Below are 14,654 nucleotides of genomic sequence, written 5' to 3' on the forward strand. Positions count from 1 at the left end.
AACAGATTAGATAAATGGAACATATTTCCACTACTACGGCATGAGGGTATTCTTCTGTAAAAAGACTTTTGTGCATGAATGTGAAAATAGAAGCAATTAACTAGGGTGAAGCCTAAGAAAAACTAGGGCACCCGACAGTGGCCAAATGAGTGGGAATATATGTGAGCATCAAGCTACATTGCATAGAATAATCTAAAATTAGTTGCAGTTAATATAAAACAAATGACAAATTTGTCAGCTGCTGGATAGAGAAACAATGCTGTAATTGATAAAGCTTTAGCTGCATTTTATCCAACTTGACTTCCAAATGAAATATTAATTTGTACTAAGTTATTTCATATGGGTAGTTTTGTCAACAACGAAAAATGTTTTGAATAGGGTCCCACAGTTGCAGTTTGGTTGAAATAACAGAACAAGACATTGCAAAGAGGATATTATGATGGGAATTGTAGACTTGATTAAAAAGAATAATTCAACTGGTATTAGAGTCATAGGGTCATAGAGATGTACAGCAGGAACAGACCCTTTGGTCCAACTCATCAATGCCGACCAGATATCCTAATAATTTGCCAGCACTTGGCTCATATCCCTCTAAATACTTCCTATTCATATACACATCCAGATGCCTTAAATGCTGTAATTGTACCAGCCTCCACCACTTCCTTTGGCAGCTCATTCCATGCATGCACCACTCACATGAAAAAATTGCCACTTGGGTCCCTTTTAAATTTTTCCACTCTCATCCTAAACCTATGCCCTCTAGTTCTGGACTCCTCCATCACAGGGAAAAGACCATGTCTATTTATCCTATCCATGCCCCTCATGACTTTATAAATCTCTATGAGGTCATCCCTTAGCCTCCGATGCTCCAGGGAAAACAGCCCCAGCCTATTCAGCCTTTCCCGATAGCTCAAGTCCTCTAACCCTGGCAACCTCCTTGAAAATCTTTTCTGAACTGTTTCAAGTTTTACAACATCGTTCCAAGACGAGGAAGACCAGAATTACACAATAAATTCCAAAAGTGGCATCAGCAATACCCTATACAGCCACAACTTGACCTTTCAACTCCTATACTCAATGCTTTGTCCAAGACAGGAAAGCATACCAAAAGCCTTCTTCACTATCCTATCTGCCTGTGACTCTACTTTCAAGGAATGATGAACCTGCACTCCATGGTCTCTTTGTTAAGCAACACTCCCCAGGACCTTACCATAAAGTGCATAAGTCCTGCTCTGATCTTTCTTTCCAAATGCAGCACCTAAATAAATCTAAATTAAATTCCATCTGACACTTCTCAGCCCATTGGCCCACCTGATCAAGATTCTGTTGTACTCCGTGGTAACCGTCTTCGCTGTTCACTACACCTCCAATTTTGATGTCATCTGCAAACTTATTAACACTACCTCCTATGTTCCCATTCAAGTCATTTATATAAATGATGAAAAGCAGTGGACCCAGCACTGATCCCAGTGACAAACCACTGGACACAGCCTTCAGTCTGAAAAGCAACCCTCCATCATGAACCCTCTGTTCTGTATGGCCAGTTCTCCCTGTACACCATGAGCCATAACCTTGCCAACCAATCTACCATGAGGAACATTGTTGATGCCTTACCGAAGTCAACATAGCTCTGCCCTCATCAACCCTCTTTGGTACTTCTTCAAAAATCTCATTCAAGTTCGTGAGGCATGATCTCCCATGCACAAAGCCATGTTGACTATCCCTAAACAGCCCTTGCCTTTCCAAGTGCATGTAAATCCTTTCCCTCAAGATTCCCTCCAACAACTTGCCCATCACTGATATCAGGCTCAGCAGTCTCTAGTTCCCTGGCTTTTCCTTACCACCTTTCTTAGATAGTGGAATCACGTTCACCAACCTCCAGTCTTCTGGCACCTCACCTGTGACTATAGATGATACAAATATCGCAACAAAGGGCCCACCAATCACATCCCTATCTTCCCATAGATTTCTAATGATCAGGTCTTGGGGAGTTATCAACTTTTATGCATTTTAAGGCATCCAGCACCTCCTCCTCTGTAATATGGACATTTTTCAAGATCTCACCATCTATTTCCCCACATTCAATATCTTCCATGTCCTTCTCCCCAGTGTACACTGTCGCAAAATACTTGTTTACTATCTCCCCATCTCCTGTCACTCCATATATAGGCTGCATTGCTGATCATGAGGGGCCCTATTCTCTCCCTAGTTACCCTTTTGTCCTTAATATATTTATAAAAAGCATTTCCATTCTCATTAACCCTATTTGCCAAAGCTATCTCATGTGCCATTCCTGCCCTCCTGATTTCCCTCTTAAGTATACTCCTACTGCCTTTATACTTTTCTAAGGATTCATTCGATCTCTGCTGTCTATGCGTGGCGTATGCTTTCTTTTTTTAACCAAACCCTCAATTTCTTTAGTCATCCAACATTCCCTACACCCACCAGCCTTGCCTTTCGCCCTAACAGCGCCCTACTGTCTCCGGACTCTCGTTATCTCACTTCTGAAGTTTTCCCATTTTCCAGCTGATCCTTTACCTGGGAACATCTGCCTCCAATAAACTTTAGAAAGTTATTGTCTAATACCATCAAAACTAGCCTTCCTCCAATTTACAACTTCAACTTTTAGATCTGGTTTATCCTTTTCCATCACTATTTTGAATCTTATAGAATTATGGTCACTGGCCCCAAAGTGCTCCCCCACTGACACCTCAGTCACCTGCCCTGCCTTATTTCCCAAGAGTAGGTCATCGACATACTGAATCAGAAAATTTTCTTGTACATGCTTAACAAATTCCACTCCATCTAAACCCTTAACACTATGGCAGTCCCAGTCTATGTTTGGAAAGTTAAAGTCTCCTACCATAACCACCCTATTATTCTTACGGATAACTGAGGTCTCCTTACAGATTTGTTTCCCAAATTCCCACTGACTATGGGGGGGGGGGGGGGGGGGGGGGGGGTCTATAATACCATCCCAATAAAGTGATCATCCCTTTGTTATTTCTCAGCTCCACCCAAATAACTTCCCTACATGTATTTCTGGGAATATCCTCCCTCAGTACAGCTGTAATGCTATCCCTTATCAAAAACACCAATCCCCCTCCTCTCTTGCCCCCCCTCCCCCCTTTCTGTCCTTCCATTAGCATTTGTATTCTGGAACATTAAGCTGCCAGTCCTGTCCATCCCTGAGCCATGTTTCTGTAATTGCTATGATATCCCAGTCCCATGTTTCTAACCATGCCCTGAGTTAATCTGCCTTCCCTGTTAGGCCTCTTGCATTGAAATAAACACAGTTTAATTTATCAGTCCTACCTTGTTCTCTGCTTTTTTTCCTGCATGCCCTCACTATTTGATTTATTCCTTTTCCCAACTATACCAGTCTCAGATCAATCTCTTTCCTCACTATCTCCCTGCATCCCAACCCCCCACCTAGTAGTTTAAATCCTCCTGAGCAGCTCTAGCAAATCTCTCTGGCAATATATTAGTCCACTTCTAATTCATGTGCAATCCATCCTTCTTATACAGGTCACTTCTACCCCAGAAGAGATTCCAATGATCCAAAAATGTGAACCCTTCTCCCCTGCACCACCTCTCAGCCACACATTCATCTGTTCTATCCTCCTATTCCTATGCTCACTAGCTCATAGCACTGAGACTAATCCAGATATTACTACCCTTGAGGATGTCCTTTTTAAATTCCTGCTTAACTTTCTATATTCTCCCTTCAGAATCTCATCCCTTTCTCTTCCTATGTTAATGGTTTCAATGTATTCATTGAACCCTGATGATCCCTCATCCCTTTGAGAACATTCTGCATCCTCTCCCTTTCTATAACTGCCACCCATCACACCCCTCGCTCTTGTCAATTCCTTATTGCCTGTAACTGCTGCTCTAACTGATCCATGCGATTTGATGGGATTTGCAACCAAAGATACTTCCTGTAGACATAATCATCAGTAAATAGAAACTCTCTCTAATCTCCCACATCCGACTGGAATAGCACATCACTGCTCCTTCACAATCTACAGATCCAGAAAATAGCACTGTCTTATTGTTCCAGACCAACTTAATATTAATAACTTGTATTTTAAAATTTTAATCAGGAGACGGATCTCAATAAAAGATATAATCAAGAAAGAGCCCACTCTATTTTCTATTGTCGATTTACAGCAAAACTACACTTAAAAACTATGCACGTATTTGTTCCTGTGCTGTGAGCTCTCCCACACAGGTTCCTCCAAGGTCAGCTGTGAATTTCGTTGTTTGTTGCATAGTTAAAATATACAGTTTGAGAATGGAATGGATGTCATAGAGAAATAGAGATGTACAGCATGGAAACAGACCATTCGGTCTAAACCGTCCATGCCGACCAGATATTCCAACCCAATCTAGTTCCACCTGCTAGCACCTGGCTCATATCCCTCCAAACCCTTCCCATTCATATACCCATCCAAATGCCTTTTAAATGTTGCAATTGTACCAGCCTCTACCACTTCCTCTGGCAGCTCATTCCATATACATACCACCCTCCGTGTGAAAAAGTTGCCCCTTATATATCTTTTATATTATATATATATATATATATATATATTTATATATATATCACCCTAAACCTATGTCCTCTAGTTCTGGACTCCCCCACCCCAGAGAAAGGACTTCGTCAATTTATCCTATCCATGCCCCTCACGATTTTATAAACCTCTATAAGGTCACCCCTCAACCTCTGATGCTCCAGGGAAAACACTCCTCAGCCTGTTCAGCCTCTCCCTGTAGCTCAAATTCTCCAACCCTGGCAACATCCTTGTAAATCTTTTCTGAACCCTTTCAAGTTTCACAACATTTTTCCAATAGGAAGGAGACCAGAATTGCATGCAATATTCCAACAGTGGCCTAGCCAATGTCTTGTTAAGCCACAACATGACCTCCCAACTCCTGTACTCAATACTCTGACCAATAAAAAATCATTTCCTATCTTCATATTCTACTCAGAAATATTTGCATAAATACAGCTCTAGCTTTCTCTCAGAAAGTAAGAATTTGGTCAGGGTCCTGAGGTTGATTGACATCCAAAAGATAATGAGCCACCCTTAATAGGTTTGTTAACAAAGTGGAAACACATGGAAAGACAGAGGGGCAGCAGGGATATGAGATTAGCTGAGAGACACAAAACATTGCTGTGAATGGTTGCTTTTTGTTCTGGCGAAAGGTACACAGTGAATGAAGCTCAATAAGAGTTGGTGTCACTGTTGGACCAGTGTTTTTCCTCTTTATATATAACATTAACTTGACTGTGCATGTCACCATTTCCAACTAAGCAGATAACACAAACTTGAAACTATTGTGAACTGCTGGGGGAATTACAATACACTTTAAGAGAGCAGGTTTGGATTGGGTGGAGATGTGGCCCATTAACTTTAATGCAAAGAACTATGAAGAGAGACATTTGGCTAGAAGAACAAGTTGAGACAATATAAACAAAAGGCTATGATTTTGAAGATGTTATAAGGATTTGAGTGTTTTATGAATGTTCTGTGTTCAAAAGACAGCAGTTTGGTCTTCACACTGTCTTTATTGAAGTACTTGCAAAATGGCTGCCTCAAATATGTATGCTACATGGTAGCAGTCTCATGACTACAGCAAGCCAAGAGGCACATTGGTAGAGATTAAATTTCTAACCCAAACAATGTGCATAAACTGTTGAGGGTGGATGGAAATGTTAAGAAATGGCTAAAATGCATACAGAATCCTTGCTTTATATATAAATGTAGAGTACAACAGCAAGGAAATTATGAAAAATCTTTGTAAAACACTGGTTTTGCCTCAATGATAATATTGTGTAAAGCCTTGAGCACCACATTTTAGAAACATGGTAAAGCACCAGAGAAAACAGAAAACATTTCCAAGAATGGTTCCAAGGATGAGAGACTTCTTTATGTGAATAAATAATGCTGACACGGTGAGTTGAAAGGCCTCTTCTGCACTGTATGATTCTATGATTCTGTGAAGAATCTGGGGCTGTTCTTGGAGAAATTAAGTTTGATAGGAAATAAGATTGTTCAAAATCAACAGGACTTTGGGAAAAGTGGGTAGAGAGAAACTGTTGGAAGAAGGGTCATTAACCAGAGGATTAAATTTAGATTAGATTAGATTAGATTAGATTATCTACAGTGTGGAAACAGGCTCTTCGGCCCACCAAGTCCACACCGACCCGCCAAAGCGCAACCCACCCATGCCCCTACATTTACCCCTTATCTAACACTACAGGCAATTTAGCATGGCCAATTCACCTAACCTGCACATCTTTGGACTGTGGGAGGAAACCGATGCACCCGGAGGAAACCCACGCAGACACGGGGAGAACGTGCAAACTCCACACAGTCAGTCGCCTGTCAGTCAACCATTTACCATGTTTGTCATAAGAGGCTTTGGTGACATCAGTAAGATCGCTTTCATGCAGTAAATGGTTAGGATCTGGGAAAGGTTTCAATTGTGGCCTTCAAAAGGGAATTGAATAAGAACCTAAAAAGAGAGAAAATACAGGGCAGGAGAATAGGAATAACAGAGTTGCCAGTGCAAAGATTAGCAAGGTGGGTCAAACCACCTCCTTCTGTGCTATGATTGCTTATCTCTGCAATGTTAAAAATCATACATCAGGTTATAGTCCAACAGGTTTAATTGGAAGCACTAGCTTTCGGATCGCTGCTTGACAACCACCTGATGAAGGAGCAGTGCTCCGAAAGCTAGTGCTTCCAATTAAACATGTTGGACCATAACCTGGTGTTGTCTGATTTTTAACTTTGTACACCCCAGTCCAACACTGGCTTTCCCACTGTTACCCATTATGTTATAGGATTTACTTCGGTGGCTCAATTCACTTCAGGATGAGAATTTTGAGAAATAGAATGTTTTCTAATTTGTACCACTCAGCATTGAGCATGCTCAGGTCAGGCTATGACAGAGTAAGGCTTGCTTTACTATGTCTTAACAATAAAACCTTATTCCCAACATAAAACAGAACCAACACCCCCAAGGGAGTTTCCTAAGTTCCCAGAGACTATAAGGTGTAGGAATAGAGTTAGGCGCATCAAGTCTTCTGTTCCAATGAGTTCCATAGAAGCCTCTTGTGCCAAGTTAGAATGCAAACTGCAGATGTGCAGAAAGACTTGTTTGTAGCCTCATCTGTCAGATGGATTCAAACATGTTTCTGAAAAGACAGGACAGCGTGTTCCTCTGAGAGTCCTCAAATTCCCTGGCAAACATATTTTACAAGAAAATTATTATATTGTACGTTTTTGATTGGTGGTACGTTATCAAAGGAGCTGCTCTGGAGAAGTCAGTGCACTGATGGTGTGAAACAACTGTTAATAACTTGGGTTAGTTAGGCCATCTCAGTGTTGATACTGCAGTAGTCCTCAATGGTGCCATCAACATTTGTTGTTTAAATAAAGTAAACCTTGAAAATGCCAGGCTATAAATTCAGCACATTTTTAGAAAGATGGTTAACATTTGTGGTTTAATCCTTACAATGGATTGATCTTTAGCAAGGAATTTCACAGCTAAGGATATAATGTACATGATAAAGCCTGAAGGAAAATTCAACAAAGGTGAGAGTCATAGAGTCAGAGTCATACAGCACAGAAAGAGATCCTTTAGTTCAGCTAATCCACACCAACCAGACACGCCAATCTCATGTAAGCCCATATCCCTCTAAACCTTTCCTATTCATATACCCACCCAAATGCCTTTTAAATGTTGTATTTGTACCTGTCTCTACCACTTCAACTGGCAGCTCATTCCATATAGTGGTTCTGCATGAAAAAGTTATCCTTCAGGTCCTTTTTAAATCCTTACCTTCTCTCCTTAAACCTATGTCCTCCAGTTTTGGACTCCCTCACCCCTAGAAAAAAGACGTTGGCTATTCACCCTACCTCATGATTTTATAAACCTCTATAAGATCACCCTTCAGCAACACACCCCAGGACTTTGCCATTAAGTGGATAGGTCCTCCCCTGTTTTGTCTTTCCAAAATGCAACACCTCACGTTTATCTAAATTAAACTCCATTTGCCACTCTTCAAACAGATAGTCCATCTGTACAAGGTCCCATTGTACTCTGAGATAATCTTCTTCACTGTCCACTACACCATCTATTTTGTGTCATCTGCAAACTTACTAACCATACCTCCGATATTCACATCCAAATCATTTAGAGAAATGATGAAAGACAGAGGACCCAGAACTGAACCTTGTGGCATAACACTGGTCACAGGCCTCCAAAACAACATTGTTCCACCACCACCTTTTGTCTTCTACCTTCAAGCCAATTTTGTATCCAATTGGCTAGCTCCTCCTGGATCTCCTGTGATCTTACCTTGCTAGCCAGTCAACCATGCAGAACCTTTTGAATGCTTTGCTGAAGTCCATATAGACAACATTGCTCTGCTTTTGTCAATCTTTTTTGTCACTTCTTCAAAAAACTCAATCAAATTTGTGAGACATGATTTCCCTTGCTGACTATCCTTAATCAGTCCTTGCCTTTCCAAACGCATGTACCTGTCCTTCAGAATCTCCTTCAACAACTTAACTATCACTGACATAAGGCTTACTGGTCTATAGTTCTCTGGTTGTTCCTTACAGCCTTTCTTAAATAATGGCACTACATTAGCCAAAGCCTAGTCCTTTGGAACTTCACCCATGGTTATCCAAGATATAAATACCTCAGCAAGGGGCCCAGTAACCTCTTTTCTCACTTCCCACAAAGTTCAGGGGTACACCTGATTAGGCATTATCCACCTTTGTGCATTTAAAGACTTCTAGCACCTCCTCTTCTGTAATATAAACTCTTTTTTGACATGAATATTTACATCCTCAAGTTCTGTAGCTTCCGAGTCCAAACTTGGTTAGAGACAAAAAAACTGCAGATACTGGAATCCAAGGTAGACAAGCAGGAGGCTGGAAGAACCCAGCAAGTCAGGCAGCATCAGGAGGTGGAGAAGTCAACGTGTCGAGGGTCAACCTTCTTCAGAAAAGGTTACGCCCGAAATATTGACTTCTCCACCTCCTGATGCTGCCTTGTTTGCTGTGTTCGTCCAGCCTCCTGCTTGTCTATCTGAGTCCAAAAGGCAAGCTAGTGGAAGCAGACATAATAGCAGCATTCAAGAACCACCTGGATGAATACATTAATAGGACGGGAATAGAGGGATATGGAGGCTGTAAGTGAAGACAGTTTTAGTATGAAAGGGCAAAATGTGTCAGCGCAGGCTTGAAGGGCTGAAGGGCCTGTTCCTATGCTATATTGTTCTAATGCCAATGAGATGAAGTGTGAAAGGTGTTTGTTTTGGCTCTGTTTACTTACCCCGAGGAACATGCACACTCCAGGAAGGTGTGTGCACATGTGCTAGTGCAGAAGTTTGATAGGAACGTGTGCACATGCAAATCTTTGTCACTGGCCTGCCTGCTACTATGAAATAGTAAGTGCTTCCTGATGCTAAGGGCACTTAGCATTATTCCATGACCACACTATATGCATCGAAGGATGCAACCATGAATAGGGAAGGGGTCGGGGAAAGATTGGGATTGGGGGGGGGTTGGTGGAGAAGAGATTGGATGGGAGAGGTGAAGGGAAACAGAGAATAGTCTCTCTTTCCCCCATCCCTCTGGAACCTAATCATTCCCCAACCCTCATCCATTCTCTCTCCCCTTCTTCTCTGGTATATTCTCTCTCCCCTACTCTACCAACTCCTCCCCAGTCTGTTCTCACCCACCCCCATCACCCATCCCTCCCTGGTCTGTTCTCTCTCTTTCTCCTCTCTTGTCCCATTTCAGGCCGTGTGCACACGTGCAGTGAAGACATTTGTGGATGACACAGCAGTGTGCAGTGCCTGGAACTGTGTACATACATGTTGCAGTGTGAGTATGTATGTTCAGTTACTCCAAAGTTTCCATGTCATCGAACACTGCTATTTGTTTTTCCACTGTGAGAGGGTACAGTCTCACTCTGGAAGATGTAAAGGAGGTGATGTCAAATCAGCGGCCTCATCGCAACTCTCCAAATTAAGATTAGTTGAAAAAAAACCCAGGGGTGATGTGAGACAAGCTGCAGTTTTAAATTCATGCACAAATTAAAATTCAAGCATTCTAATGTAACACAGACCAGAACTGGTTATAAATTGGAGCAACAGTGATTAGTAAGTAGAGCTGCTGTGTTAACAGCAGTGGTCAATAGAACATTTAAGGATTCTGATAGTGGAAAGGGCAGAGAATGCAGTCCTCAAATGTATTGTTATAGCTCGCCTGGTTTTTGAGAGATATTCATGCATTTGTATAAAGCTGTTAGACCATAAGAACATAAGATATAGGAGCAGAAATTAGGCCATTTGGCCCATTGAGTCTGCTCTGCCATTCAATCATGGCTGATAAATTTCTCAACTCCATTCTCCCATTTTCTCCCCGTAACCCTTGATCCCCTTTATAATCAAGAACTTATCTATCTCCATCTTAAATATACTCAATGACCTGGTCTCCACAGCCTTCTGTGGCAATGAATTGCATAGATTCACCACTTTCTGGCTGAAGAAATTTCTCCTTAGCTCTTATCTAAAAGGTCTTCACTTTACTCTAAGGCTGTGCCCTTGTGTTCTTGTCTCTCTTACTAATGAAAACATCTTCCCAACGTCCACTCTGTCCAGGCCATTCAGTGTCCTCTATATTTCAAATGAGATTACCCCTCATTCTCCATCGAGTATAGGCACAGAATGCTCAAATGTTCCTCATATGTTAAGCTGTTCATTCCTGGGACCATTCTTGTGAATCTCCTCTAAACACGCTCCAGGGCCAGTACATCCTTCCTGAGATATGGGGCGCAAAATGTAGCTTGATCAGAGCTTATAGAGCCTCAGAAGTATATCCCTGCTTTTATATTCAAGTCCTTTCAAAATAAATGCCATCATTGCATTTGCCTTCCTAACTATTGACACAGTCTGCAAGCTTACCTCGAGAGAATCCTGGACTAGAACTCACAAGTCTGAATTTTCTCCTCATTTAGAAAATAGTCCATGCCTCTATTCTGCCTACCAAAGTGCATGACCTTGTCCTGTCCCACATTGTACTCCATCTGCCACTTGTTTGCCCACTCTCCTAACCTGTCCAAATCCTTCTGCAGTCTCCCCGCTTTCTCAATGCTATCTGTCCCTCCACCTATCTTTGTATCATCTGCAAACTTAGCCAGAATGCCCTCAGTTCGTTCATCCAGATTGTCAATGTAGGAAGTAAAAGGTTGTGGTCCCAACACTGAGCCTTGTGAACACCACATGTTACCCACTGCCACCCTAAAAAGGACCCTTTTATCCCCGCTCTCTGCTTCCTGCCAGACAGCCAAGCATCTAACCATCCTAGCACCTTGCTTCTGACACCATGGCCCCTGATGTTACTCAGTAGCCTCCTGTGCGACACCTTGTCAAAGGCCTTCTTGAAGTTCAGTTAGATAACATCCATTGGTTTTCCTTGATTTAATCTGCTCATTACTTCCTCAAAGTATTCAAGCAGATTTGTCAGGTATGACCTCCCCTTGATGAAACCATGCTGACTCTGCTATATTTTACCATACCCTTCCAAGTATTCAAAAATCTCATGCTTCACGATGGATTCCAGGATCTTAACCATGACTGAGGATTGTTTGTAATTGGTCTGTAATTTTCCATCTTCTACCTTACTGCCTTTTTAAAGAGGGGTGTTATATTAGTGATTTTCCAGTCCCTCCCTTATTCAAGTGGTTTCTCAAAGATTACCACTCATGCCTCCGCTATCTCTTCAGTTATCTCCCTTAGAACTCTGATTTGGAGTCCATCCGTTCCAGGTGATTCATCTACCTTCAGGCCATTCAGTTTTTCTAGCATCTTCTCCTTGATTATGGCTACCATAACCAACTCTGCCCCCTCACTCTCTTGAATTTTTGGAAAATTACTCATGTCTTCCATTGTGAAGACTAACATGAAGTAATTATTCAGTTCCTCAGCCATTTCTTTGTTCCCCCTTTCTATCCCTCCTGCATCATTTTCCAATGGTCCAATATCCACTTTTGCTTCTCTTTTGCTCTTTATATATTGAAAAAGCTCTTAGTCTTCCTTTATATTACTGGCTAGTTTACTGTCATATTTAATCTTCTCCCTCTTTTTTTTTGTTGACCTCTGTTGGTCTTTGTAAGCTTTCCAATCCTCTGGTTTTTCACTGTTCTTCGCTAATTTTTATGCTTTCTCTTTTGCTTTTATGCTATCCCTGACTTCCCTAGTCAGCCATGGTTGCCTCATCCTCCCTGTGCCATGCATCTTTTTCCTCAGGATGAATCTCTGCTGTGTCTCCTGAATTACTCCCAGAAACTCCTGCCATTGCTGTTCCATTGTCTTTCCTGCTAGGTTCCTCTCCCAGTCAATTCCACCCAACTCTTCCCTCATGCCTTTGTAGTTCAGCTGAAATAGCATTTCCTCTGTTCTGTCTTCTCTCTCTCAAATTGCAGAATAAATTCAATCATGTTATGATCATTGCCTCCTAAGGGTTCCTTCACCCTATCAAGTCTGCCGTATTACGCAGCCCTAAATCCAATATTGCCTGTTCCCTAATGGGCTCCAGCACAAGCTGCTCCAAAAATCCATCTTGCAGACATTCCACAAATTCCTTTTCTTGTGATTTTCCCAGTCCACATGCACATTGAAATCCCCCATGATCACTGTAACCTTGTCTTTCCTATATATCTTTCCTATCTCCTGGTGTATCTTGTGCCCCAGTTCCTGATTACTGTTTGCAGACCTGTACATAACTCCAGCTATGGCTTTTTTACCTTTGCGGTTCCTCAATTCTACCCACACAGATTCTACACCATCTGACCCTACTTCTTTTCTTACTATTGATTTAATTTAATTTCTTACTATTACTGCAACCCAACCCCTTTACCCACCTGCCTTTCTGTTTGATGGGATGTATACCCTTGAATATTCAGTTCCTAATCCTGATCCCATTGCAGCTATGTCTCCATTTGCCCGCCATGCCATACCTGCCAATTTCGATCTGCACCACAAGGTCATTTACCTTATTCCTTATACTGCATACATTCAGATATAACACCTTGAGTCCTGTATTAACTGTCCCTCTTCTCATTGTCGTTCATTTGTCCAGTGTACTTGAAGTTTGATTGCTAACCAATATTGATTGAAGTTTGATTGATACTCTGTCCTATTTGTATCTGCTGGAGATTTTAATAACCTCTCCTGAGTTCTGCACTTTTGCCTCCTCCTTTCATTGGGGTTTTCTAATTTCTCCAATAACTGAATCCTCCCCCTCTCGTCCCCTCATCCCCCCTCTCTCTCTTGTGCGCATACACACACACCACACGTGCACACACACACACACCCCATTTAGTTTAAAGCACTATCTATAGGCCTATTTATGTGATTTGCTAGGACTCTGCACCCCAGCATGGTTCAGATGAAAACCTAAAGTTGGTGAACTGCATTTACCCAGTGACCATTGGAGGGAAATGTGGTAGCAAACTTGCTCACAGGAAGCTCAGAAAGACAATATGATTATTTCACTGATGTTTATGTAGGGATAAATATTGAGCAGAACAGTGGGGAGGTCACCCTTGGCCCAATTTGAAAGAGTGGGCCATAGAATCTTTGGATCCAGCTGAGAAGCAGACAAGAGTCTTGGTTTAATGTCTCATCTGAAAGACCCCACATCTGTCAGCGCAGCATTCCCTCGGCACTTTATTGTCAAGTGTCTAGGATATGGTACCAACAATCACAGGAGATTTGTACATCAATAGAATGGAAGCCTTTTCTGTTGAAGAGGATTGCCACATTATGAGATGGCCTCAGCCTATTTAGTCTGTAGCACCCTGTGCTTGGGGGATGCCAGCTATGTTGGCAAAGCCTACTGCCCAAGCAGGCAGCAAGTGAGATTAGGCAGTGTGATCCAGTATAAACTATATCGGTAACAGCTTTAATGGATTTGTAGGTCAAGAGTTGAGAGATCCCCATAGATCCCTAGTGGATTGTTGGAAGCAACCATTAGCATAACAGGTAAGTGTCACTGTCACCTTGATGGCTGCTAGGATGACATGGTCACCTGCTCTTCAGGTTGCAGGTCCTACTCCAGCTGTTCAGTATCAACATCCTGGGACATTGTCAGTCTGCAGCAGCACTGCTCACCTAGAGGAAATGGCATTGAGGATGGTAGACTCCAGGCCTCCTTTTCCTCCTTTGGGAAAATTCACCTCCACAATCCGCCAATACCCTCCCACTGATGACTGGAAAACCTGTCATGCAACAAAAAAGAGCAAATGACATCTTAAATATGATATGAAAGGAAGAAACATAAAAGCTAACATATTTCTTTTCTTCTGATTTGTCTTTAAAAGTCTGTAAAAGAAGTTGCAGTGAAAGAGAACCAGAAAAGACAATATTTAACCTAAAACAAAAACCTGTAATGCTGAAGACCGCCACCTTGTGGCCTCTCTATCACAATACATAATTTGCAGGAAACTCGGCCACTGCTCTTGACTATTGGAGACATTGTGTTGAAAATTCCTGGTTTCTATTACATTTTAAAAAAAACGTAATAATTCTATTTTTTGAGTTACAATTCAATTTTGATCTACCT

General features: G+C 41.8%; 1 protein-coding gene across 2 annotated transcripts in view; it reads left to right on the plus strand.

Moving 5' to 3' along the window:
• Nucleotides 1-14,654, plus strand: part of fbln5 (fibulin 5) — a 93,032-nt gene that overhangs the window by 59,151 nt on the left and 19,227 nt on the right. The window lies entirely within an intron of this gene.

Source organism: Hemiscyllium ocellatum, chromosome 8, assembly GCF_020745735.1.
Source record: "Hemiscyllium ocellatum isolate sHemOce1 chromosome 8, sHemOce1.pat.X.cur, whole genome shotgun sequence".
Taxonomy (NCBI): Eukaryota; Metazoa; Chordata; class Chondrichthyes; order Orectolobiformes; family Hemiscylliidae; genus Hemiscyllium; species Hemiscyllium ocellatum.